The 26804-nt window shown below is 44.1% G+C and overlaps 1 pseudogene across 1 annotated transcript; it reads left to right on the top strand.

Moving 5' to 3' along the window:
• Positions 1-350: 350 nt before the first annotated feature.
• On the top strand, positions 351-23806 carry LOC309653821 (diacylglycerol O-acyltransferase 2-like protein 6; annotated as a pseudogene). Its single transcript has 7 exons — positions 351-551; positions 1758-1892; positions 11536-11634; positions 20941-21045; positions 21569-21644; positions 22013-22217; positions 23632-23806. The product of its transcript is annotated as a diacylglycerol O-acyltransferase 2-like protein 6 (transcript).
• Positions 23807-26804: the final 2998 nt, after the last annotated feature.

The raw sequence follows: 26804 nt of genomic DNA, 5'->3' as shown, positions 1-26804 counted from the left end.
AATATTTTTTAGAAATCATTGCAATTCATTGAAACTCATCAAATATGTTTAAATCCATGAGTTCATAACTATAGTTAAAACAAAAATTGTTCGATTTCAGAGGATGATACGGAACCAATTTATTACCTTGAGAAATGGTAAATTAAAGCAGAAGAATCAAACATTAATCTTGTTTTCTTTTCCTGTAAATAGTAGTAGATGAGGGAAAGCCTCTCTTTATAAAAAGCATTCTACTTAATAAAAAAGGAAATGTTAAAGAGTATCACCATTTTGAAACCCTGGGAAAATTAACGAATCTAGGCATTGAGCATCAACAGCTGCTAACATCACAAATAGGAGACACAGATACTATGTGCCACCTGCTGGGGGAGGACAGCACCACCTGTATTCATGCGAAGGGATCAACCCTGAGTCATATCAAGCTCTGTGTCCACTTGCCAATCTGCAGAAATACCGAAGAACATGTTGGACTCCATCACGACTGCAGTCAGCAAAATCCAGATTTGGGGAAACTACAGGTCAAATGCCCCTGCCTCTTCAGTAGAGAACTTGTAAGGAAAGAAAGGGCTGGAAGAAGAAACCTGTAGATTAAAAATATACCAAAATATTTGAAAATGGGTAAGACTAACCTCAAAAGCATTATGGTAAGTGAAAGAAGTCAGACACAAAAGACCACTTGTTACATGATTCCATTTATGTGAAATGTTCAGAATAGGCAAATCTATAGAGATAGAAGGTAGATTGGTGATTTCCAGGGAGGGAAGGAATGGGAATTAACTGCCAGTGAGCACAGTGTGTCATTTGGTAGATGCTCATGGAGAAACTTTGGGGATGGGTACAGAAAATATATATCTTGACCCAAGTGAAGGCTATAAAGGTATAGCCTCCTTACCAAATTTTAAGTTATATATATTTTTGTGTGATTTCCAGTATCTTATATTTTACAATAAAGGGTTAAATAAAGCAGAACACAAGACTCTTAAGCTGTAAGGAGAGATCAGATTCCCCACATATTTCATCCTTTATCATGGTAATGAGAGTATTTCTCGTGGGCAAATTCAAAGTAGCTAGGAAATTGTTCCTTTACCTCACAAAGGAAAGAAAGAAATCGTGCAAAAGAGACGTAGTATTTGGTACACTGCATGACAAGTGCCATTTGGACCTCACACCCTGTTCCAAACGTGCAAAATAACACACATTCTTTTCTGGTAGGTTCAACTGCCACGTGATTTCCAATTTTATACACACACAGAATTGTAGAACTGTAATAAAGGAAATGGATGAAGGAGAAGTCACCTGTAGTCCCACCTCCCTGGCAAATCACAAATCATAACACCATAAATATTTTTTACTTTAGTGTTTTTGTCAGGCAAGTGTGATAACCACTATACTATGGAAACACTTCAGTGTTTCTGGTTTGCTGGGGTACTGTTGGTCAGTTGGTGTTTTTGTTTTCTGTTGTGAGGGGTTGGCCATTTTAGCAAGAATTCTTTCCCAAAATAGAATTCATTTTGAGGGGCAACTTATATGTTTTTGCCTTCTCATGAAAACCACTCAGAGGATCCTGTCTCACTATTATTTAACATGTCACCTGTTAAGTAATAGTAAGTACTCTTCCCAGTTCTGCTGGCCCCAGGGTAGGCAGCTAGGGATATATTCTTTGTTCTCTTGTTATGTGGTTGTATTCAGAGTGGAGCTGGGGCCCGTATCAGTCACTCTTTGCCTCACCCTGCTTTCTCATTTTTCCACTTGGGCAGAGTTCAGAACAGCAGCTCAGCGACAAGATCAGGAACAGGAGGAAGAGGATGATGAATGTGCACTCCACAGAGCTCGGGATTGGGATGACTGGAAGGACACCCATCCTAGGGGCTATGGCAACCGACAGAACATGGGTTAGTCTCCCCACAACAAGACAGGACTACAGGGGCTTCTGTCTTCCCCACCAAGGAAAGCTGTGCAGTCTTCCCCTCCCTGGGCTCCTGGTTCAGCTGTGTACAACGAAGGCAGAGATGCTTAATCTTGCTTTGCGTTCATTAAAATGTCAAACAATTAAGTGTGTATATGTACCCTAGATGATGAGCCAGCAATCTTGTCTTGGCATTAGAATCCTCATCATGGTATATTCCACTTTTCTTAAATGGAAAGAAAAGAGTACTAAGAAATGGTTCTGTATAATCAATGGCTGTATGAATTCTCTTTGAAAAAGAAAAGTCCCCTCTATGATGTGAGACTGTGCAGAAATATAAGTATCAGCTGCTTTCTTCCAGGGGGTGAGGGGAGGGGGTCAGCTGTAGTTCCCTGGGCTTATGGAGAGATCCTGGTCATCTCCCTTTGATGTGGGCAGTGAGTTACCCAGCATCAGAGCTGCCCAGACTGGCTGGAGCTTGCTTTCTCCTTTCTACCCCAGTGCTGGGAACTAACCCAACACTTGCTTTACAAGGGACAAGCACAAAAGCCAGGACTTGCCCTGCCACACGGCTCTATTTTCAGGAATTACAGCTGTGAATGAACAGAACATAACAATCCTATCTACCCAATCTTCCTTGCTTCAGCCATGAGAAATGAGGAAACCGATAAGGCACTATGAGAGCCATCTTTGTGTGAGCATCTGAGGCCGGGGCCTTTACTCTGGATCTATCTAGAACCCTGAGGGTAAGAGCAGCTCAGTCCATAGCCTAGCTCTTAAGTGGGCTGCTGGAAGACCATTTTGGCCCTCTTTGCCCGTGCTGTGCCATACCTGGCACAGTCCCAAGCGGTCAGTGTGCCGTGGCAGTTACTTTGCTAGTTAATAAGGTACCTGCAGTCATGCCAATAACTGGGGGTGAAAGAGGGGGGACAGCACAGATGACAAGGAAAGGTACCTACTTTCTGCGGTAAAGAGAAGACACGTCCTCAGCTCCCGGGTTAATACCCTAGAAAAGAAGCCATGTGTGAAAACAAATGATACCTATAGAAAACATACTTTTGTTCTATGTGGCTTTGGTACACTTCATTTTCTTTTAAGAAGATGACTCAGCCTTCCTATTCTAGCTTCTGCAGTCTAGCTTCGGACAGGGGTTTGAAAAGGAGACTCAGATCCCTCTCCTTTGTAGCGTGGTAAATGGAGGGCTGTCAGACGATGAATAGGACGTTATGTTTAGTGAGAGATGACAGAAGACTACCAATGATATATTTATTGCTAAACATATACTGCTTAATAAAGAATTCATGTCACCCTCACAGCATAAGCTCCTGAAACTGGCAGAGCACAGGTTAACTTCCCCACAGATTTGGGAATCAAACATTCATTTGTAGTTCTCTTCCAGTTGTTGCCAGGCTGTCCCTAGCAATGGCCTATTTCGTGCCCTTGAAACTCCACCCTGAGCTCATTCCCAAAATGGGCCAGGTTGGGGTTATCCCCTTGGTCTGAGTCTATTTAAAGATGGTCTTTCCAGAAGATCCAGCCTGATGAAGCCCCCTCACATTCTGATATCGAAGAGGCAAACTAGACAAAGTGGGTTTGAATCCTGGCTTTAAAAGTTGAAAGCTGTGTGACCTTGGGCAATATAACTTCTCTGAACTGCTCCTCTGTTTTCTCTATGTTCATAGATGAGCTGTTTCATAGGGTTGTTGTGAAAATTAAATGAATAATGGCAGCCATGATAATAGGCTGAATAATAAGTGTTTTCCTCTGAGCTCAGTGACTATGGTCTGTCCACTAGGAAGGGAAAGGGAATGGAAAGGTAGGTGTTCGAAACTCTGTTCTGTGCCAGGCACCAGACCCGGCACTTTCACATGCTATTAATACTCACAATGACCCTGCGAAATAAGTAGCATCGTCCCCGTTTTGCAGATGAGAAAACAGGGCCAGAGACGCTGAGTGATTTCTTCAAGTTCACATTGGTAACAAGCTGTGCTTCTGTCATTTTCCATGTGCTTCCCAATTGCATGTGCTTTTAGTTGTGCATCTCAAAGCAGCTTAAAAAGAGGGAGCAGCTTGAAAAATCCAAACCCAAACCACCACTTATATGTTATTGGAGCTCTAGAAATTCCTTTTTAGCTGACTCACCGAAGAAAAGGTTATGCCACCCTGCTTCCCCCCTGCCATTTCCCCCTCAGATGGGGGACAAGAAGAGAGAGGCTGTGAGCAAACCCATCTTCCTCCATTTTCCTCCCTAGTTCAGTCTGCCTGCCTGGCGGCTAGAGAAAACAAAAAGAGAACCACCTTCTCTACTCCCACCAGAAGAAGGCGTTTCAGGGTCCTAGAGTGAGCTGAGTGTGGTGGACTGCGGCAAGCGAGGACTCAAAGCATTCCACAGATAACAGTACTGCCTCATCGTTTGCGCTATGCTTATTTCACGTATGCTGCATAGTTCGTTCTCACAACCCGTCAGGCAGGAGATGATGCCTTCATTTTACAGGGAAAGAAACTGGCTTGGGGAAACACAGTGAGTGACTTACTTCAGCACACGGCTAATACGTAGACCGTGCAAACATATCAGTGTAGCCAAAATATTTGCCCTCTGTAGCTCTCACATGGAGGCCAGTTAGTTATTTGGAAAAGGTGAATGCTGGGCACTACTTCTTTTAATGCCATCATGTGGTGATTTGTCCTTTCCACTCTTATTCTTTTCAACACCCCTGTAAGAAAGACAGGGCAGGGGACTGAATGAGCCGATTTCAAGCCCAAGAAGTTGGAGTTAAGGGTTCTGAATTGAGTCTCAATCCTCAGTGCTCTGCCCCTCCCTAGCCGGGTGACCCAGGGCCACCCAGGTCACCGGGGTCACTGCTGTCATTTAAAACAACGTGCAAAGGATAAAACTTTTGAACCCAAATCCACCTCTCTATGTCAACTGAGTTCCAAAGTCCTCCTCTCCTTACTGTGGGCCTCTGGTTTGCTCATCAGCACAAAAGATACACTGCCACCCAGCTCTTTCAAACACCCAACAACAAGATGGCACTGTGACCTTTGTCTCCTTGCAAAACAGCTCCTTCCAACACCTGCACATCATTTCCTCACAGATTGCTTTTCACCTATTCATCCAAGGTTTAACCTGGCTCAGTTCACTCACGCTCCATAGCAAGGAGGTATGGGTTCTAATACCAGCTCTCTCAGTTTTAGCGCCTCCCAGATGCTGACAACATCTGGCCTACTTACCTCACAGGCCAGAGTAAGAAACAAATGAAATAAAATATGGAAAAGCACTTTGAACAATTAGAAAACATGGCGCAAATGTTTGTAAGTTTGGCGGCCAGAGGAGGGGATGCATTGTTTTTTAAATTCAGTATTTCACAACTTATTTTAACCCCTGCCCCCCTATTGCTTTCTCAGTCTTCTATATATATCACCACCAGCGAAAAGGTTTGTGAACATGCTTTTCTTTGTGTGCTGGAGATGACCAGCACAGGAGAGAATTGTTACCTGCAGTGGAAATTGAGAACGGTTTTTACTTATCTGCCCACCAGACCGCCTTTGACAAACATATGTGAAAAGATGGTAAACAAAAAGATTTCAGTTTCTTGTCCCAACTGGCAATAAATCCCTCCAAGAGAATACAACTCAGCAATGACTTAGGCCATCCTATTCCCATTTGGTAGCACAAATAACAAGAATTCATGTATTGAGCACCTACTGTATACTAGGAGTTGACTATTTCTAATCCTCACAACAACGTCCCAAGGTAGATATTATTATTGCCTCAATTTGTAAATGAGGAACTTGAGGCTCAGAGAAGGGATTTCCCAAAGATCACTCAGCCCTAAGTGTCGAGCTGGGCCTGGCTTCCAGGTGGGCCTGATTCCACAGGCCACGTCCTTCCAGTCTGCCACATTCCCTGGGAAGCACAAATCACGGGGGACATATGAAGGCGGGCGAAATACCACACTGGCACACTGCTCTGGGGATCACCCCTCCCCTTTCTCTGTCTAAATTTTGAGCAATGATTCTATCAGCTTTGCTGGCCAGGCCCTTTAAGGGCACATATGAGACCTGCTCACTAGGGGAATACCCCGGACTCAGAACTTTCCCCTTCCTGGGGCCCTACATCCCTCAACCTGTAGAACATTCCTGCTCCCAGTGCCAGGCTCACCTGTTTCCAGCCCCATCCAATCTTGGTACAAGTGAATCTTTTAAACCCTCTCTCTATTCCACCCTCTCACTTAAGGGTTCCTACACATTTTCTAAGCCCGTCAAAGCTCCCCCTCTTGATCTACCAGGCCCTCTTGGACTACTAAGACCAGACCCAGGTTGTGAGCGCATAAGACTTGGCAGCCAGGGGCTGGGAGGGAGGATTTCTGCCTGAACTCTGAGGCCCTCCCACACTCAGCAACAGATACCACCTCTGCTACCCTGGTGCCCTTGTCCCCGGCTCAGAGACATTGAGAGATTGGCAGAAATACTCCTCACCCGCTTTATGGAACCTGTCTTCTCCTTTCCTTGTCTACCTTCTGCCTGGGTGAGCTCACCCCACCTCCGGCTTCCATGACACACCACATGTATGCTGATGGCCAGCACTAGCCCTGACCTTTCTGCTGAGCTCCCTGACCCATATCCTATCATCTATCTACCACACCACTCCTCTTGATGAACAAAAACTCGAACTCAACAGCCTGGCAATGAACTCATCACACTCCCCACCCCTCTGGCTCCATTAGAGTTTCTTAGGGCCTGTCGCCTACTTAGTGCTCTTCCTGGGAAGCTCAGCACTGTTTCTGGCCTTCTCCTGACAAAGCCAGCATTCAGTGTCTGCAGAATGAATTATTGAATGAATGAGTCCCATCATGAATCATGCTTCTTCGTCAGGCAGATTCACAATAATGCAGCCTCTTTCTTTTCATATTCAAACAACTTTACATAAAAGGAAACCCAGAATCCCTTCACCTTAAAGCAGCAATCATTTCTCTCTCAGACCCCCTTTCATCCTATCACTTCACAAAGTGTATTCAGTGGAGAGGTCTGCTTTATACTCTGCTTTGAAAGCTTACCATGTCATATACTACTGAGTCTACCTTATAATAATTTTTATGACTTTTAATGACTGCAGATTGTCTATAAGATTCCTATATAATTGCTTACTTAGCCAGGTCCAGATTTTGAACATTTGTATTGTTTCTAGATTTCTACTGTTATTTCCTTTATTCATTTAACAAAGCAAATTACCTTATTTGCTTGGGCACGCATAAAATTTCCCTGGAGGAGGAGGAGGGGTGTGGGATTGTTAGAGGCCAGGAGTGGGAAGGAGACTTTTCACTGAATTTCCCCATAGACCCTTTTGAATTTTGAATCATGTGAATATGCTGACTATTCAAGATATATATACCAAAAGCTTACTGTACATGAAGCATCTCACTAGAAGCTGGATATAGCAGTGGGGTCTACACTCTCAAACTAACTTCCTAATATTTGCTCTCCCAAAAGTCTGTATAATGTACCTTGGGAATCCAGAGGAGAGAGCAGGGTGGAGAATCTCAGACGGTGACATTTTCACAGCAACTTGAAGCATGCGTAGGACATGCTAAGCATGCGTAGGCTGATAAGAGACCACCGTGGGCAAAGGCACAGAATAGCAAAGGGCACTTCCTGGTTGGGAAAGGAGGCTGTATCTGGTGTGGTGTGAAAGTTATGGGAAGTGAGACTTTCAAGGAGGGCAGAAACCAGTGGAGCAAGGGCTCTGGAGGCCAGGCTCTCGGGTTCAAACTTGATCCCGGAGGCCATGGGAACCTTTGGAGGGTTAGAAACAGGGCAGAGGGTAAGAGCTGTGTTTGATAGCAATCCTCTAGCAGCAAAGGACCAAAGGGAGGTAGAGCAGTGGGGAGCAGCCTGCTGAAGTCCAGGAGACAGTGACAAAGGCCTGAACTAGAGGACAAGCTGTCCCAATAAGTCCCAAACCACCCTGGTTTTAGCACTGAAAGTCCTGAGTCCCGGGCAACTCCTCAGCCCCTAGCAAATAGACATAGTTGGTCATTCTAGCCTGAACCAAGGCACTATATGCTGTTGTTCCCCAGAGCCTGCCTGCCCTGAGAAGTGATCCAGTGACTTCCAAGAGATTTTGAAATACACTGTTCTGTCCCACCCTCTACCTCCTCGGTCCCCACCTCCAGCCACTACTCCTGGGTTCATTTACTTTCTGTAGGTTCTTTCTAGAGCTGCTGATCTCCAGACATAAAAGGATTTATGAGGAAGACATCCCCACTTGCCAACGTCCAATCTTCTGTCTTTCTGCTCCCCTCCACAAACCTGAGGGTCCTATCAAATGAAACTAGTCCCTCTAACAAAGCAAACCTGCAGACTTTTGTGTCTCCCCAGCCACCACAAGACAGATCACTCTTCCTACTTCTCTGCCTGTTGAAGCCCATTGCAAATGCCACCCCCCCACACAGCTGAGTACCAGTACCATGGAAAAGCTTCTGAGTGGCAGACACTGCCCGAGAACATTTCAAACATTACCACTACTCCTCACAGCAAATAAATATGATTAGTCCCTTTTTCCACAGGAGGAAACCAAGACTCAGAGAAGGGAAGTGTCTTGTCCAAGGTCACACAGGTACTAGCCTTCCCCTCCGTCTTCTTTATACTTCTCTGATGGCCCCAATCCTTGTGTTGATGATGTGTGTATTTTTCACTCCCTGCCAGCCCCCTGACCCACCACACACATGATTATCAACCTAGAATAATGCCAGGCTTGAGTAGAACCTCAATAAAACTTTGGTGAAAGAAGGGACTATGTATGTCCCTTGTATAGTACCTAGCCCATTGACTGGCATTAAATAGGTTCTCCTATGCAGGTATTGCTGAAATTGCAGTACCGAAACAAGTAAGAGTATGATTGAAGGGGAACGATCAGAAGAAAACACATTATGGCAAACCTCAGCTATCCAAAGCTTTCTAGAAATGAGTCATTCTGAAGGCTGAGGGTGAACCTTCAGAATCCAGGAAGAAGGAATCCTAGGGCTGCTTCTTTCTCAGCATTTCCCTCACTTCCACCCACTTCTCCTGAGCTCCCAAGTGCCCTTGCTCTCCTTTTCCTTCCAGTCTTCTTTGGTTTTCTGTTGTTCCTGCAAAGCTTCTTAGCTTCTGGTTTGGTGAGCTAATTGCAGTCTTCCCCGTGCTGTCCTTCCATGCCTTTTGCACCCTTTCTCCTCACCGCAGCACCTCTGCTTCCATAGAGGCTTCCCTGTCCTCCTCAGGCTGGCGCATGCTTCTCTCATCTGTGTCTGCACACCCCACGGCACCCCATTCGGGTGTCTGTGATTCCATCCACCTCACATGTTGGACTGTGAGTTTCTTGAGGGTTACAATCATATCAGCCCTAAATGTCTATGAAGGAAACTACCAGACCCTTTTGTGCTTCTCAGCCACCTCTCCTTTGATACTGTTTACTCCGAGGCAGCTAAGGGTTTGCTTATTGCTTGGTTGGATTGTACTTGAGAAATCATGAGTGCTGGTTATTCAGGATTTGTCTGGTCACCTACTTCTCTTCTTCCTGCTTTTACTACATTCACTGGTGTTCGTGTTATCCTTGTCCTGTTGGCTCAGGGAGGCTCCAGCTCAGATGGTATGCTCTTTGTTTTGGGGGGGAAATGGCTGGCAAATCAGGGTCATGGCCCAGCCCTGCCAGTCCATCTTGCTTAAAGAACCAGGAAACCAGACCTCATTATTTATTCCACAAGCATTTACTTGAATGCCTACACTGTACCAGGCCCTGAACCGGACAATAGGGAGACAGAAAAAGAAATCCGTGCGTCTTTGCCCTGCATCTAGCACCATGTGTGAGCCCTTTCTAGGCCTCTTCCATTTACCCATCTGAAAGTGAAGCGGGGTAGAGACCTGATTTGTAAGCAGCCTTGGAGCTGGCAGCATTTTGGAACTCATCTATCCAGGATACTCTCGCCCTCCCCACATCTGTGCTTTGCCTTGGAAGAGCCCAGGCCCACCTCTTACCTCTCTCCCTTCTCCCCTGCAGATTCTGAGCAGATGTGCTCTTATATGTCTCACCCTGTATGTGGCCAACTAGCCCCCAAGAAGCAGTTTGGTAACCCCAGCTAACCAAGGGGAAGAAAAGAAAGAGGAAGAGGAGGAAGGGTGGCATGTCAAGTGGCCATGGAGGGTACATTTGGGGAGGACAATACATCCCAAGGTGCACCAAAACCATCCCCTAAGCTAAACTCCGAAGATTCATATTAGTCAGTCTAATCGAGGAGGCCCAAGCCAGAGTGGGAGATAGGGAGGGAGACAGAGTTCCACTAATATTCCTGGAAAAGGCTAAGGAATCAATATTTCCTTGTACTTGTAGGACACTTGATACCTTTTTGTATTTGATTTTCCTAGCAACCTTTTTGATTACATTCAAAAGATTTTTTTGAGCACCTACATTAGAAGCCTTATGCTGAGAATTACTGGCCTTTTCCTTTAGGATGCTTATCAGAAATTCAAGTGTATAGACAGTTTTGTAAGTTTTTAATGTCTGTCTCCTCCACTAGACTGTGAGTTCAGCGAAGGCAGGAATCATGCCCATCTTCTTCCCCAATGAATCCTCAACACCTAGAACAGAACCTGGCAAACGGTAATCACTCAACAGATAGTTACCGAAAAAAGGAATCCACAGGCCTGGGACCTGGAGACAATCTTTAAATTTGAAAAGGCTGGTGTGCAGAAGCAAGCCTTTTAGCCTGAAACATAATAGATGTTCAGTAGTCATTCATTTAATTAAACGAAGAATAATAATAGGAAACACTTACAGTAATACCTCCTGTGTGCCAGCCAGGCCCTGTGCTAAGTGCTTTACATTCACTCACTCAATCCTCAGAACAACCCTATGAAGCAGGTGGCATTATTATCCCCATTTTGCAGTTGGGGAAACTGAGCCACAGAGATTTGCCAACTTGTAAGTGGAAGAGCTGAGATCTGAACCCCAGCTATCTGGCTCTAAAGTCCATGCCTTTAGCAACTAGAATGCCTCCCAACAACAGATCTAGAGAAACAGAGCGATTCCCCCACAGCGTCCGGGGAGGAACTTGGCGGAGCCAGGACCGAAAGCCAGGTCTGCTCTCTGTGCAATGCTTCTCCCACTGGCCACTGGTACAGAACCCCTGGGAACAGAGGCACAAGGAGGGATCTGAGAAGTCTAGATATTCATGCAAAAAAAGGCTCTAGTCGACTAGGTGGCTCTCAGCAGAAGACAGGAGGAGTCAAAGAGCATCCACCAGAGCAGACTGCTTTTCAGAGATCCTATTTGAGGCCTAAGCCATTCCCTTTTCCTGCACTAATTTGTGAGGGACCCCTCCTCCCCACCCCACCTCCCACACACACAGCTAGAACCAGCCCGAGGCAATTGAGCATCTATGGGGAAAGGATGCATATTAGAGAGATTAGAAAGTATGATCTAAAGCCTGGTGTGTGTGTGTAGGAAGTTGAGGTGAGAAGAGAACAGGGAAGACTGGAGAAACGTTAAGTCAAGGCTAAAACCTCCAGCAGATAAAAGGACTCAGTGATGAGATTAAAGCAAAGCACCTGCAATCAGCTCAGCTTTGGAGGCACCAGCCTTCTTACCATAACAGAACAGCACCGTGGCCATTGCCTTTCTCTCCCATCGGTATCTTCAGGAAAGCCTCCAAACACTCTCTGTTTTGCAGTGGATCCCAGCCTATTCTTTGTAGGTGAGTGAACCCCAGGGGCTGGAGAGCACAAGGGAACAGATGAAGAAAGAGACCAGGAATCTCCAGATGAGGAGGGCTCCAAAGAGATCATTTCATTGGTCCTCTCTCTCTGGGAAGGACTGTGCCTCTCCACTCAGAGAGATGGCTACTGTTGAGTTCATTAGATTTTTCTCCTCCCATCTGAGGGGCATGAAGACCAGGAGTGAGGCTGCAGGTTTCCTGGTTTAAAGATTACCCCAACCTTCTCTCAGGACTGTCCCCTGTGAACTAGCTGAAAAGAGACCTATTCGGGGGCAGGGGCAGAGTTGGTGTTACTGGTAGATGTAAGGTGATTTTCCAGGATAAGACTATGATGAGAGAATTATGGAAAATCTGTGGGCTGCATGAGTGACTCATTAGACAGAATTTTGAGAAAGGGCCAGTTCTTCAATGGACTCAGAGAATGACAGTCATCAGTGCTGGGCAAATGGGCTGAGAGCTTGAAGCTTTTCTCAGTCAGAAACCAGGGCTTTGTGAGCAGCCAATTACAGGGGCAAGTTTGGAAACTGGACGTGGAGAAATGTCATCCTGAAGGATGGGACAGGTTAGGAGGCTGCCAAGTCCAATCTGTGGGAAGCTATATGACCCCGTAGAGCAGTGGTTCTTAACTAAGGACCTATAGACCTAGAATGAGGCAGGGAGGGACAACGTTGAATTTGGATGGAAAAACTTACCTGTTTATTTTCACTAACTTCATATTGAAATGATGAATGTAGGCAGCAAACCACAGAAATACCTGTGAATTTGTCGATAATAGACATCACAGAGATTTACATTTCACATGCCAGTTGTTGCAGTCATCTCAAAAGTTCATTTATGCTCGTTACCACGTCCAAATTCCAACAGTTATTGGAACTACCATTAGGTGTGGTTATTTAATGCATAAATCAAGAAGCCCATGTTACTGTATGACATTTTTGGCAATATTTTGATAACGGTGTTTTACTATGATGAGTTTCCTTTGTAACTCTGTGTATTTTATTTTGTGCATTAAAAAATACTGTTCAGAAAAGGGCTTCACCAGACTGCCAAAGGGGTCCATGGCCTGGTTCCCAGTAAATGCTCCTTACAGAAAAGTGTCCTTCCTTCCTTCCTCCCTCCCTTCCTCCTTCCTAATTCATTTCTTCCTTCTTTTTCTCACCCTCTTTCCTTCATTCTTTCTGTCTTGCTCAGAGCCTCCCTCAGCGCTTCTCCTCCTTCCTGAATGATGTTGAGAATCATGGCTGATTACTGAACACTACTGGGAGTGATGGGGGAAAAAGTAGGGAAGAGGGGGAGAGAAAAGGCAGAGGGACAAGAAGGAGAAAAGAAGCGAGGAGAGAAGAATGAAGAGATGGTTTGGGGGAGATGTGGAATATAAATATTCATGACCCTTGGAATTAGGCAATGCTCCTGAGAGCCCCTCTGAGGCCCAGATTCCAGTTAAAAGATGGCTCTCCATCTGTCTCTTCTTTTCTGGGCTTGTATTGCCATCTATCTAAACTGTTGCAATATCCTCTTTCTTGGCCTTCTATTCTCCACCCTCTCCCATATATTCCACTGCCTACAACCAGGAGAGTCTTTCAAATGCATCTTTGATTACAGCCCTTTGCTGCTGAAAAATAGTCAGCGGTTTTCCCTTGCCTACTTGATGAAGTACAAATGTGTTATCCTGGGCATTCAAAGCACTGCTGCACTCTCTGCCTCGAACTCTTTACCGGCTCATCCCCCTACTCTTCCCCTAGGCAAAGCTCATATTCCAGGCAATCTATTCACAGAACAAATGTGAAGGGTACTTACTCTCTCACTCCTTCACCTCTGCTCTATTTCCTCCACTTAAAAGATTCCCTGAACACCCTTCCTGGACTATCCATGGACAACCCCTCCTTTGAGATATTGCTCAAGTCATACCTTCTCTGCAACATTTTCCTGGCAACCTGAGACTACATTATCTCTGAAAGTGCAGAGCACTTTGGAAACATTGGTTGCATAGCAGCCTTTATACCCTATGCCTCCTCTACCCAGTAAGCTCCATGAAAACAGGAGCCACGTCTTGTCATTTTTATGTTTCTTGCAAGACCAAGCTTGACACTGTTGATTCTTTCAGATTTCTTCTCCTCAGTAAAGACCTTTCAGTCCACCTCTTGTTCTTTTTTCTCTCTCATGGACATCTTTGTGTGTGTGTGTGTGTGTGTGTGTGTGTGTCTGCCTCCTATCTCTGGTTGCTGATAATACAAAAAATAGAACATACTCTTGGGAGTCAGACAGACCAGGTCTGCCATTTACTTGTTGTGTGAGCTTGTGCAAGTAAGTCATTCACCCTCTACCATTGTAGAACAGAGCTCTCAAGACCATTCTGAAAATCAAAGAGGAAAGAAAACCCTCAGTAGATGTTCATTTTCTTTCTGTTATAGAAATTGACATCAGAGCCCAACCACCCCACCTTAGAAGACGTTTGATCAACAGAAGAGTGACTACCACTTCTGAGACAGGCACCCTAGACTCTAAATTTATTGCACCTTCAGGAAGACTAATGAGTAACTAGATCCTAGAAAATGAGGCAGAGACTCTGATACCTGCCGAGCATTCCCACAGGCCCTTTCAAGGCATCATTCACTACTCCCTCTCCTTCACCCCCTACATCCAGTCAGCTGCAAACCCCTGAAAATTCTACCTCCATAGTATCGTTCAAATTGATTTCTGAAGTAGTGGCTTATTTCACGTTTCCATTGCCTCTCATCTAAGTCACTGCAACTCTTAGCTGACCTCTCTGCCTACCGTTTCTCCTGCTCGTACAGTCGTCTCAGATGATCTTACTGATACGCAGATATAATCACGGTCTTCCTCTGCTAAGAACAATCATTGGCTGCTCATTCCATTCAACATGGGACCTGAGCTCCCCTGCTCCCTCCCAGTGTCATCTCCTGTTCCATGGCTTCCCATGCTCCCTGTACTTTTGCAGGTTATGGTATTACTCACAGACCTTGGACTCTTCCATCTCCAGGCTTTCATTAGAGCTCTTCCTTGTGCGTGGAAGGCCCTTCCAGCACAAATCCATCTGTCAAAACCCTACTCTTCCTTCAAGATTCAATTTAACTCTTACCTTCTGCAAGAAGGCTTTCTAGGTTGCCTGGTAGTAAAGAATGGCCTTCTACTTTGGTCCCCATAAAATGACATTTGAACCCTAACTGTATTGTTCTCACCCTCTAGGATATATCCATTATTTATGGTGTCAGTATTCCCCTCTTGACTATGAGTTTCTGGAAAGCAGGAACTTTATTTTTTACATGTCTTAATATGACTTAAAATTAATTAAACATACACAAAGTGCTTAAAGTAGCTCTTGGTTCATAATAAAGACTCAACAAATGCTACCTACTTTCTTCCCCAAAGCTTGAAATGAAGATATGTGATGTCTCTGAACCTCAGTTTCTTCATATGTAAAATGGGGATAACAAAATTATCTACCTCTCAGGGTCATGAGAGGATTAAATGAGCTAATGTACATTAAGTGCTGAACAGTGTGCTTGTTGACAATAAATGCTCTTACAACTTATCAGTAACCATACTTAAGGTATTTTCATCATTTTCATACTTATGCTTTTCACCCTCCTCCTTCCAGGCCCCAAGCCTGCCCCCATTGCTTCTAGCACAGATATTTCACATGAGGTATGCTTCGTCTATGTTTGCTGAATTACTAAGTTATCTTTTTTTTACTCTCGCGGGTTCTCATATTTATGGTAATACAGATCCAATAAGTAATCACAAAGCCACAGAAACTCGTCTTTGACAAACCAGCTACATTCTTGGATTTCTGAAGGCTTTGAGCCAACTGATTAAGACACCGGGTTTTCGTTTTACACTAGAAATGACAGGCTGTCCATAGTCTTACACACTCATGCACACCCTGGAACCTCAGAAGGCCTTTCTTTATTTGGAATAAGGGCATTGGTGGTTTCTTTTCCTGTTAACATTCACCTGTCACTTGGAGAATTTTGAAATCAAACTTCCCTGTGCTACAACTGAATGTAACAAATACATTTATCCTGAGTCATCCTCCTGTGCTTGGCACTGTGCTGAAGGCTGTTTTCAAGAAGCTTATTGTCTAGGGCTTCCCTGGTGGCGCAGTTGTTAAGAATCCGCCTGCTAATGCAGGGGACACGGTTCGAGCCCTGGTCAGGGAATATCCCACATGCCATGGCGCAACTAAGCCCATGCGCCACAACTACTGAGCCTGTGCTCTAGAGCCCAAGAACCACAACTACTGAAGCCTGCGTGCCTAGAGCCCATGCTCCGCAACAAGAGAAGGCACTGCAATGAGAAGCTCGTGCACCACAACAAAGACCCAACACAGCCAAAAATAAATAAATTTATTAAAAAAAAAAGAAGCTTACTGTCTAAAAGGCAAAGGGCCAGCCATGTAAGGTGCTAACTACACAAGCAGCAAAATGAAACAGGGCCAAATAGATGCAGAATTAATGTGCTGTGGGTGTGTAGAGGAGGGAACTCTTCATTCTGACCAGAGAATAAGCAAAGATATCATCAAGGAGGTATCATTTGAGTTAAGCTTTGAGGGCTGAGAGAATTTTGATATAGACAGAAAGTTGGAGAGCGGGTAGTCAGAATAAGGGAACAGTATCACCAAAGGCATGGAGAGGTGAAATTGCACGGTGGGTTGAAAGAATCGGGAGCAGACTAAGGTGGTTGGACCCCCGTTTCCCATTCTTCAGCCATTTGCATCCCACTTTCTGGTTCTTCCCACAGCTGAGTACCACTTATGCTATTATTACTTAACATTTTTTCCCCAAATTGACTCATTCCTGTAACCTAAGTTAATATATTCTAACAGGAAACTTTACATTACCACCATGAATTCACTTTTATTCACTACACATTAAAATAACTTTCCATCCATGAACCACTTCAGATCACCCTGTGTCCTTACAGTAGTGTGGTTATGATCACCTCATGCTAGATCATAAGGGGTGTGAGTGCCGGTGCTGAGAGATGAGGCCAAGAAGGTGTGTGGGGCCAGCCCATGGAGGGCCTTAAACAGCAGGCTAACATGTTTGGACTTTATCCTGTTAGCAGTGGGAAAATACTGAAGGTTTCAGAGGAGGCAAACAACATTATGACTGTGCCTTAAAAATATATTTGCGGCATGGAAAATAAACTGGAGGGGAAGAGACCAGCAGGCAAGAATAGACAAGAGGCTGCAGTCCAGACCAGAGGAGATCAAGTTCTGGACCACAGCAGTGGCAATGGAGACAGAGGCAGGAGGATGAATGGGAGAGATTTTTTTTTTTTTTTGGAAAGAGAGAGAAGTTAAAGATAGCTCCAAAATGTTGAAACTGTGACATTTATCCTGAGGCCTGAAATATGAATAGGAGCTAGCCAGGCAACGAGCTGAGGAAAGAGTCTTCCAGACAAAAGGGACAACATGCACAGAAGCCCAGAGACTGGGGAACACAATGAGTTGAAGAAACTGACAGAAGAACAGTATGGTGGCATGCAGAGAACCAGGGGATGGCCAGGGGCTCCATCACCGAGGACCTTCAGAACCAAGGTTATGAGACTGGACTGCATCCTAAGAGTCATAGGAAGACATGTGAGTTGTTGAATTATTGAATTACCATTAACCCCCATAGGTTCTCACATTTATCACTAATTTTGATCCATTAAGTAATCACAGGACCACAGAAATGTCTCTTTGACAAACCAGCCATGTTCTTGGTTATAGACTATAGAAGGACAGAGATTTGCATTTAGCATGCTGGCTGCATCATGGTTCAAATTGAAGCAGGTAACCTGTTGGGAAGACATTGGCAGTCAGCTTAGAGAGAGAGAATGGTGGCTTGCACCGGATGGTAGCATGGAGGTGGGGAATAGAATAATTTGAAAGATGTTTGGAGGACAGAACTGATGGGAATTAATAATTGACTAAAGGAAAGCAATAATTAGAGCTCAGTGGCAAAGAGTACAGTCTCTGGAGGAAGAGTGTGAGTTCTTAACTCTGGATCACCCACTAGCTGGCTGTGTGACCTTAAGTGGTTATTTAACTTCTCTGAACCTGGGTTCCTCATTCACAAAATGAGAATGATTATTGTCCTAATGGGTGTTTTATGAAGATTAAATAAAATACACTTATAAAATACTTAGTTTTACATGATGAGTGTACAGTAAATGTTGACTATTACTATATGGGAAAAGTGAGCAAGCAAAATGAATCAGAAATGATTTGAAGAAAGGACCCACTTAGCTTCATATTGGTACCATCTTTAACTTAAGCTAGTAATCATTAGTAATGTGAGGGTGTACAGGTTTCAATTTATTTTTTTTAATTCAAGACCAAGGGTGAAAAAGGATATTACATAATGGTAAAAGGGTCAATTCACCAAGAAGACATAACTATCCTAAATTTCTAGGCACCTAACAATAGAGCTTTAAAATATATGAAGTGAAACCTGACAGAACTGGAAAAAAATAGACAAATTAACAATTATATTTGAAGACTTCCTTGAAAACCACAAACAACCAAAACTCACCCAACAGAAATAGATAACCTGTAACTATTAATTAAAGAAAATTTTAATTTTGGAAGGTTATAAACCTTCCAAAACAGAAATCTGCAGACCCAGTTGGTTTCAACAGCATATTCTTCCAAACATTTTAAAGATGATATATCAACAAATTCTAAACAATCTTTTTCAGAAAATACAAGAGGAAGGAACACTTCTCAACTCATTTATGAGGCCAGGCCCTGACACCAACACCAGACAAAACAGTACAAAAAAGAAAACTACAGTCCAATATTCCTCATGAATATAAATGCAAAAATCCTCAAAAAAATACAAGCAAATCAAACAAAGATTAATATACCATGACCAAGTGAGCTCTGTCCCAGAATGCAAGTGTAAATATTTGAAAATCAATCAATGTAGCCTAACATATTAACCACCAAAGGGAGAAAAAACACACACTATTATATCAGTTGATGTAGAAAAAGCATTTGACAAACTTTAATCCATGATAAAATCTCTCAGCAAACTAGGAATAGAAGGCAATTTTCTCAACTTGATAAAGAGCATCTGTAAAAAAAAAAAAAAACCCTGCAGGTAATATCATATTTAATGGTGAAAGACTGAAAGCTTTCTCCCTAAGATGGGGAGCAAAGCAAGGATGTTCACTCTCACCATTTGTATTCAACATCATACTAAAAGTCCTAGCAAGTGCAGTAAAGCAAGAGGGGAAAAAAAAATAGAAAGAAAAGCATACACATTGAAAAGTAAGAAATACAACTTTCCTAATTCACAGATGACATGATCATCTGTGTAGAAAATCCCATTAAATTAAATACTTTTAAAATCTACTAAAAAAAATCCCTCTAAGGGTGTGGAGAAAAGGGAACCCTCTTGCACTGTTGGTGGGAATGTAAATTGATACAGCCACTGTGGAGAACAGTATGGAGGTTCCTTAAAAAACTAAAAATAGAGTTACCATATGACCCAGCAATCCCACCACCAGGCATATACCCTGAGAAAACCATAATTCAAAAAGACACATGCACTCCAATGTTCATTGCAGCACGATTTACAATAGCCAAGACATGGAAGCAACCTAAGTGTCCATCGACAGATGAATGGATAAAGAAGATGTGGCACATATGTAAAATGGAATATTACTCAGCCATAAAAAGGAATGAAACTGGGTCATTTGCAGACACATGGATGAATCTAGAGACTGTCATACAGAGTGAAGTAAGTCAGAAAGAGAAAAACAAATACCATATGCTAACACATGTATATGGAACCTAAAAAAAATAAATAATAATAAAATATGGTTCTGAAGAACCTAGGGGCAGGATTGGAATAAAGATGCAGACCTACTAGAGAATGGACTTGAGGACATGGGGAGGGGGAAGGGTAAACTGGGACGAAGTGAGAGAGTGGCATGGACGTATATACACTACCAAATGTAAAATAGGTAGCTAGTGGGAAACAGCCACATAGCACAGGGAAATCAGCTCGGTGTTTTGTGACCACCTAGAAGGGTGGGATAGGGAGGGTGGGAGGGAGATGCAAGATGGAGGGGATATGGGGATATATGTATATGTATAGCTGATTCACTTTGTTATAAAGCAGAAAATAACACACCATTATACAGCCATTATACTCCAATAAAGAAGTTGAAAAAATAATAATAATGATTCATATTTAACATTACCTAAGTTTTCTTCTGAAGCTTACCCAGCAAATTTACTCTCATCTTTTATGAGGGTCAGAGGTAGCAAGATTTGTATCCATGGCAATCTTCCCATAAATCCCTCCCCCTGTTATTTTTCCTATTTAATTGGTATGCTTACAACAACCCCTTCAGCCAGCTCTTGTAAGGGGAATTCAGCCTATCATTAAGGTTTCTTCTACTCCATAACACGACTTTTTTTTTTTTTAATTTCCATTCCATCTTTTTCCTGTTATTTTCATCTAAGCCCAAAATGCGAGAGACAAACCTGCTGGCAGGTAACTCTTGAGTTTCTTCCCCTTCTCTGAAACTTTTATCTACTATGATATTATCTTGTCAAAGAAGTCATTCTTTTAGCTGGGTATTTTTAAATTCACAATATCTGTACTGAGCCCCTCATTCTCATGAATGCAGATTTTAAAATGGAATTCAACTTCCACTGCTGTAAGATGTATCCCGTCTGCATTTCACAGCCTGCTGTGACCCTTTGCTAACAGAGATGATTTTTCTCCCTTCTGAACTTTTGAGAGATTTCTAATGGGACAAAATTGAACAAAGTAAAGCAGTTTCTAATATGTGTTTTCTTCTCAGCATCAAACAGCCCATACACTGCAGGCTGCCCCTCTCCACTGGAATGTGCTGACAGAGCATTTGCACAAAGGAAGGAGGGTTGAGCTTTCAGAAAGGACTTCCTGAGGTCCCAGAATGGGGATGTAAGCCACCGGCCCAAGATGCTGTTTCCTTCCAATTGCCAAGTAGTGCTGTCCTTTGACCCCAGCTGAGGAGCTCCTCTGAGAACGTCATGGATCTGCTGTTTCCTCAGTTAAGATACCAGCCATCAAGGGGACCCAGATCCAGGGACTCAGAGGTCATCCCGGACCACAGCAGAGCTAGGAGTGTGGTAGGGTGTTGGGGGGTGTGATGAGGAGAGAAGAGTCTCACACCGGCCTCGACCTGCTCCTTCACTACAGAGCAGAGATTGGGGTTATGATAGGTGTATTAAACTTGAAGGGAACTGAAGGGCACGAACCTTTTGTGTCCCCTCAGGAGCTATTCCTATTCTTCTTATACCCTACTTTCTGGTGTTCACTAAATTCGGGATGCTGTGCGTGCTCGCCTTAGCCTGGCTCGCCTATGACTGAAACACCCACAGTCCAGGTAAGAAACAGGGGAAGAGTGGTGGTCCCTGTATGTACCAAGGATGGAACCACAGGGATGGGGTGGGGGTGGAAGGAGAGAGTGGGAGAAACAGATGGAGAAGAGGTGGGGAGAGGAAAGAAGAGGAAAGGGAAAGGAAAGGAGGTCAGGGAGGCGAAGCGAAGGAGAGAGGGAGAGGAGCACAGGAAGGCAAAGGGAGACAGGAGGGCAAAGCCCAGCAAGGAACAGAGGTCTCTGCCAGGTTTCCCAGGAAGAATTGAGCCTGGTTTCTGGGAGGGTGCTCCCAGCATCCTACTACTTCCCTCCCACCTTTCTGACTGCTCCAGAGGAGCCGGGACTTCCTGTGTCTCCTTGGGAGTTGGATTTAGGGACAATACCTATAGCTCTGTGCCCAAGATATGGAAATGTGAGAAGGAGGCCCCTCTAGTGACCTGAAGATTTTAGGAAGAACCCTCCACCTCCGAGAGAAGTAGAGGGATTGGCAAGATCTCACCCAGTCTTCCCTTCCCTTCCATACCTGCTGGTGGTAGGCGTTCAACTTGGGTATGAAACTGGACGCTCTGGAATTATTTCCAAATTACTTCCCAGTAATGGTGACTATGCTACCTCTGAGTACCCTCATTCCCTCTTACTCAGACTCTTCCTCCCTATTCAGCCCCATGGTTTCAAAGGCTTTGGTGGCCAGCAGTGGACATAAAGGCCCAGAGGCATATTGCAGAATAGAGACCCAAGATGGATGGGCAGGTGGGGAGACAAATGGATAACACCTTGCCTCAGAGTGGCAGACCCAGGTCAGCCTCTCTGAGCATCATAATCCCTGGCAATCCTGTGGCAGTGAAGACATCCCAGTGAATAGGGATTTGGGGCTCCCCAAGGGCAACACAGGCTACCTACTGGGATCTGAGTCCACATGTCCTCTCTTCCTTCTATCCACTACTCTGATCCAATCTCCCTCTAACAGCTGGTGAAGACTCATGACCTCTGTCCCAAACACAACTATATCATTGCCAACCACCCCCATGGCATTCTCTCTTATGGTGTCTTCATCAACTTTGCCACTGAGGCCACTGGCTTTGCTCAGAATTTCCCAGCCATCACTCTTTATGTAGGGACCTTGGAAGGGATCTTCTGGATCCCAATTGTGTGAGATTATATGATGTCAGTGGGTGGGTATAAGAAATCATTCCATTCTCTGACCTACCTCAGGGCTCCAACTTCTATAAGACTTGACAGTCAGTCCAGTTCTCACTCCCTGCTGGAAGAGGACTTCTTAGTAGAAAATGAGTCCAGAACACACTGGGCCAGTAACAGGAATATGTGTCCAAGCCTCAGGTTCTGTCCAAGATCCGAGAGGCAGGGTTTGATTAGGCAGCAGGATAAGTTATATGCATTAGTAAGCGTTGCCATGGATCCTTTCAGAGGAGGAAGCAGAAGCCTGGAGTTCAGGATCAAAGCCAAAGTGGAAAGCAGAAAGCAAAAACCAAATATCAAAACCAAACAGAGGGAAAATGAGGCATGAATGGGACAGCTCAGATGAACTTTGCCTGATTTTTGAGGGATGTCAACTGGCTTCTTTTGACTAGTCATTTATTTAGCAGCTCTCATCTCAGGGTGTCTCAAAGACACTTTTAAGTCTTTCATACTAGCTGGTACCCTCCTGGCCCATGACCTTCATCTCCTGAGAACCCCTTTGAACTTGCATAAGACATCAAGGGATAAAGGATAGGCATCCGTCAGAATCCAGGACAACTTCCACATGCCAGGCTTCAAGCCATGGTACTGTGCCAAATGTCCTTTTCTTTGGATGAATATCCATCCTTCTGGACACCAGAAAACAACCAAAGCCAAACATTGAATGTAAGATACATTGATATCTGGAGGGGCCAGGTGGGACCACTAGAGTCCCAGAGGATGATTCTACTCCCCTCTGAGGTTGGTATGACCATGGATCTCAAGGACTGTGGCCTGGAGCCAATGTCTGCCATCCCAAGAGAGAACAGAACTTTGCACAGGGCAAAGTTGGAAAACAGAGGTGTGGAAAGACTCTGTGACTGTTGTAGAGCAGGAAGATGTCATCCTCATTCCATGGTTCATCTACATTTCAATTTGCCTTGGACAGGATTCTGGGTCTGCCTACTCTCCAGAACCCCCAGCCAATGGCTTCCCTTTGCCAGGTTGCTCTAAGGAGGAAACATGTTGGTGGTGGCTATTCCTCATTACTCCTAGGGAAGAGAACTCTGGAGAGCCTCAATTGCCATCAGCCTGGGGAGAGTGGAAGACAGCTGTGGTTCCTGGGTAGAGAAGGAAGGGATGGGCTTAAATCCTATAGAGTTAAGAGAAATTAGGCAGAAGAACTCAAAGTAGCCCCAACTGTAGTAGCTCAGAGCTGCAAGGCAAGAAGCTGACCTTAAGGACCAACCTCAGGGCTAACCCAGGATATGGAGGTGAAAGACAGAAGAGTGGAAACAAGCACAGTCAGGAGACAGAAGAACTGTCTCCAGCAGGAAGACCCTGGAGGAACCCCTTATCCCGTCCCCAAGCACCAAGTTTGTTATACCACTTGACTCTTTGGTTTCACAGGTGTGTGCCCAGTGAGTGAGTTGGCCTTGAAGTATTTGCTGACCAAGAAAGGTTCGGGCAATGCTGTGGTTATTGTGGTGTGTGGAGCTGCTGAAGCCTTCTTGTGCCACCCAGGATCCTCTACCGTCCTCCTTAAACAGTGTAAAGGTTTTGCGAGGTTGGCACTGAAGACAGGGTGGGTCCCTAGGTTCTGATGCCCTATCATCAGGGTGCCATAGGTCCTCTGTAGCACCTCTCCAGAATGGTAACCTTCCTTGGAAACCTGTTAGAGGTGGTTCCCTCTTCATTCTGATTGCTTTTCTCTACTCGCTCACACTGTGCCTTAAGGGTGTTTGGGCCTCCAGACACATTCTGGTGGGTACTTTTAAAACTTGAAGTTGGAGAAAAAACAGTAAAAGACCTTTACCTTCTGCCCATTAGCCTGGTAGGCTGGGGGTCTGGGGAAGTGGGGCTTTAGCCTATATCAACCCATGAACTGTGAGGCCGAGAAAACTTACCCAGGGCAAGGAAGGCACAGGGCTTGATGCTGAGCGGATTGCAAAGATGCAAAAGACATGTATACTGCCCCCAAAGAGCATATAATCTTTTTGAGAAATAGAATGCATTCATTCAGCAGTTATTAAACAGCTACTGTGTGTCAGGCATAGTACTAGGCATTAAGGATATAAAAATAAATAAGACCTAGTCCTTGCCTTTAAGGAACTCACAGTCCGATGGAAGACAGACATGTTCACATATAATTACAAAATATATCCAGAAGCCAACCACTTACCATCTCAACTATCGCCCCGTGGTTTACCAGCCCATCGTCTCGCCCCTGGATTATTACAACAGTCTCCTAAGTGCTCTCTCTGCTTCTATCCTTGCCTCCCTCACATCCAAGAGTCTATTCTCAACCATGGCCAGGATGATCCTATTCAGTGTGAGTCAGATCATGTCACTACTCCAAATGCTCCAGTGGCTCCCATTTCACCCCGAGAAAAACCAAAGTCTTTGCAAGGACCTGCAAGACCCTAAATCATCTTGCCACCTCTCTGATCTCATCAGCCACTGCCCTCCCCCTTGCTCACTCTATTAGAACTACACTGGCCTCCTTGCTATCCCTCAAACAAGCCACACATTCCTCCCTTAGGGTCTTTGCTCTAGCTGTCCCCTCTGTCTGGGGCATTATTCCTGCAAATAACTCTTAAGCTTATTTCTCTCCTTGGTTTGATCCCTTGATCAGTATGTAGTGTCCTTGTTTGTTTCTTGTAATAGTCTTTATCTTAAAGTCTATTTCGTCTGATATGAGAATTGTAACTCCAGGTTTCCTTTGATTTCCATTTGCCTGGAATGTCTCTTGCCATCTCCTCACTTTCAGTCTGAATGTCTCCCTAGGTATAAAGTGGGTCTCTTCTAAGCAGCACATATAATGGTCTTGATGTTGTATCCCTTCAGGGAGTCTATCTGTTGTAGTTGGAGCAATGTATCCATTTACATGTAATGTTATTATTAATGTGGATGTTCCTCTTACCGTTTTGTTAATTGTTTTTGGTTTGTTCTAGGAGGTCTTTTCTTTTCTTTGTGATTCCTGCCTAGAGAAGTTCCTTTATCCTTTGTTATAAAGCTGTTGTTGGTGCTGAATTCTTTTTCCGTGTGTTTTTCTGTAAAGCTTTTGGTTTCTCCGTCCAATCTCAATGAGATTCTTGCTGAGAACAGTAACATTGGTTGTAGGTTTTTTTCCTTTCATCTCTTGAAATACGTATACTGGCACTCCCTTCTCTCTTGCAGAATTTCTGCTGAAAGGTCAGCTGTTAACTTACGTGGATTCCCTTGTATGGTATATGCTGCTTTTCCCATGCTACTTTTTACATGCTTTCTATGTATTTAGGTTCTAATAGTTTGAAGAATACGTGTCTTGGTGTGTTTCTCCTTGGATTTATCGTTTACGGGACTCTCTGTGCTTCCTTGACTTCATTAACTCTTTCCTTTCCCATACTAGGGATGTTTTCAACTATAATCTCTTCAAATATATTCTCACGCCTTTTCTATTTCTCTTCTTCTTCTGAGACCCATATAATTCGAATGTTGGTGCGTTTAATGTTGTCCCAAGGATCGCTGAGACGGTCCTCCGTTCCTTTCTTTCTTTGTACTTTATTTTGATCCGCAGTATTTATTTGAACTATTTTATCTTCCAGGCCACTTAACCGTTCTTCTGCCTCAGTTATTGTGCTAGTGATCGATGCTAAAGAATAATCATTTTCATGTATTGTGTTCTTCATCATTGTTTGTTTGCTCTTCAGTTCTTGTCGACCCTTGTGAAACGTTTCCTGTATTTTCTCTCTCCTATTTCTACGATGTTGAATCGTCTTTCCTATCATTATTCTGAATTATTTTTCGGGTAGACTGCCTATTTCCTCTTCATTTGTTAGGTCTGGTGCGTTTTGACCTTGCTGCTTCGTCTGCTGTGTGTTTTTTGGTCTCCTCATTTTGCTTAAGTTACTGTGCTTGGGGTTCCTTTTCACAGGCGTCATGCCCGTCGTTATTGTTGTTTTTGGTGTCTGTCCCCAGCGGCTAAGGTTTGTTCAGTGGGTTCTGTATGCTTCTTGGTTGAGGGGAGCTGTGCTTGTGTTCTGGAAGATGAGGCTGGACTTTTTCTTTCTGGTGGGCACTTCCAGGTCTGGTGGTGTGTATTTTGGTGCCCTCTTCCTTATTATGATATAAGGTGTCCTGTCTGATACCGGATGTGGCTGTTTCTGTCTTGCTCATTGTTTGGCATACGGTGTCCAGCACTATAGACTTCTGGTCACTGAGTGAATGTGGGTCTTGGACTTGAGAAGGAAATCTCTGGGAGATTTTCTCCATTTGATATTATGTGGAGCTGTCAGGTCTCCTGTGGACCAGTGTCCTGAAGTTGTGTTTCCCACCTCAGATGCAGACCACTGACTCCTGGTTAGAGCACCTAGAGACTTTCATCCTCACAGCTCAGAATAAGTGGGAGAAGAAAGAGAAGGAAACAAAGAATGAGGATAAAATAAAACAAAATAAAGTAAAATCAAATAAAATGAAGTTATTAAAATAAAAAATATTTATTACGAGACAATTTTAAAAAGTAAAAAAAAAAACAGCCACACAGAACTCTAGCACAAATGCTTAAAGCTAAGCTATACTGACAAAATCGCAAACAGCAGCAT

Source organism: Balaenoptera physalus (assembly GCF_965194825.1).
Source record: "Balaenoptera physalus genome assembly, contig: HAP1_SCAFFOLD_1248, whole genome shotgun sequence".
Taxonomy (NCBI): Eukaryota; Metazoa; Chordata; class Mammalia; order Artiodactyla; family Balaenopteridae; genus Balaenoptera; species Balaenoptera physalus.
The sequence above is the reverse complement of the archived record's forward strand: the minus strand, read 5'-3'. Positions and strand labels throughout refer to the sequence as shown.